Source organism: Schistocerca piceifrons, chromosome 3, assembly GCF_021461385.2.
Source record: "Schistocerca piceifrons isolate TAMUIC-IGC-003096 chromosome 3, iqSchPice1.1, whole genome shotgun sequence".
Lineage (NCBI taxonomy): Eukaryota > Metazoa > Arthropoda > Insecta > Orthoptera > Acrididae > Schistocerca > Schistocerca piceifrons.
Window position 1 is genome coordinate 828,660,284 of NC_060140.1, and position 1,639 is coordinate 828,661,922.

Below are 1,639 nucleotides of genomic sequence, written 5' to 3' on the forward strand. Positions count from 1 at the left end.
ACGATACCTTTGTTGTTTGGCCTCATGGTAGGGAGAATTCGAATGCCTTTCTAGAACATCTGAACTCGATCCACCCGAACATTCGCTTTACGATGGAGATGGAAGAGGATGGTTGCCTTCCCTTTCTTGAGGTGTTGGTTAGGAGGAAGGATGACGGATCATTGGGACATGCGGTCTACAGGAAACGTACTCACACCGACTTGTACTTACAGGCTGATAATTGTCACTATCCGGCTCAGCGTGAAGGGGTACTTCGTACCTTGGTACACAGGGCACATGTCGTTTCCGACGCTGAGACTTTGCCAGCTGTGCTGTCCCATCTTGAAGTTACATTTCGTAAAAATGGATATAGTTACAGGCAGATTGAACGTGCGTTGCGCTATCGACCAACTGTACGTCGGGTGATTGATTTTAATTCTGAGTCGACACCTAAGTCTACTGCCTTTTTGCCTTACGTAACAAACACTTCCAATAAGATCGGTCGTATTTTACGGAAATACGACGTAAAATGTGTTTTCCGACCTCCATCTAAAATTAGAGCGCTTTTGAGTTCTGTTAAGGATGATCTTCGTTCGTGTAAGGCGGGTGTATATTGCATTCCTTGTAGCTGCGGCATGGCATATATTGATCAAACTATCAGGACCGTGGAGGACCGATGTACTGAGCATAAACGGCACACAAGATTACAGCAGCCAAGTAGATCTGCTATTGCCGAACATTGCTTGGATACTGGTCATCCCATGTTATATAATAACATCGAGATATTGGCATGCACGTCCAGCTATTGGGACAGTGTTATTAAGGAGGCAGTTGAGATTAAATTAGCGAGAAACCTCGTTAACAGGGATAGAGGTTCTTGTTTAAACTCTGTTTGAAATCCGGCTCTTTCCCTTCAAAAAACAGAGGGACAGAGTCAATGCTACCTCACCTGCGAGTTCATAGTCTCACTATCGATATCTCTGAGTTTGGTCATCTTTGGTGGCACTAGTGTTCAGTGTGTGTTATCTTTCCTGCATCAGTCCGAGGTTTTAAATTTTGCATGTACGTCGACTGTCTGTTGCAGTTTGAAAATGGCGGGGTTTTCTCCCGCCGAAATATCGGCGGTCGCTGAAAGTGTTGGTATAGAACCTCAGCGTCGATGAAACGGGGGATCCCGCCTGAAACTGATATAGGTCCTGTAACGAAATGAAACTATAAATTTTCATATTATGTAATTGAAAGTGGAGGGGGAGAGAAAGTAAAAGAAATTAACTAAAGATCTCAGCTGCGTTGGTACTTTATGTGTAATTAGCGGCGGCGAGTGGAAATTTGTGCCAGACCGGGATTCGAACTCGGTATCTCCTGCGTAGCAGGCAGGTGCGTTAACCACTACGCTACCCGGACACAGTGTTTATCGGTATTGTGCGGACTATCTCCGCACGCTCCCCAGCTGCCACCTTTCAACAGTTCCTGTCCGTATCCTCCATGCTTGCTGGTTTATAGGTTCCCGCTGGAGTCGAACGGAAATGTGCATCCACATTGAAGGCTGTGGATTAATTGCTCATCATGGCGAATCAGTCCGCAGCTCTTGGTCTGTTGTTTAGGACACTTCTGAAAGAACAGATACCACACACTAATAAAACATAAATTTTCGTTCGTC

General features: G+C 45.3%; 1 non-coding gene across 1 annotated transcript; it reads right to left on the reverse strand.

The window, feature by feature from the left end:
• Positions 1-1,309: 1,309 nt before the first annotated feature.
• Trnas-gcu lies at positions 1,310-1,383 on the reverse strand. The gene has a single exon. It is a non-coding gene; the product is annotated as a tRNA-Ser (tRNA).
• Between the last annotated feature and the right edge of the window lie 256 nt (positions 1,384-1,639).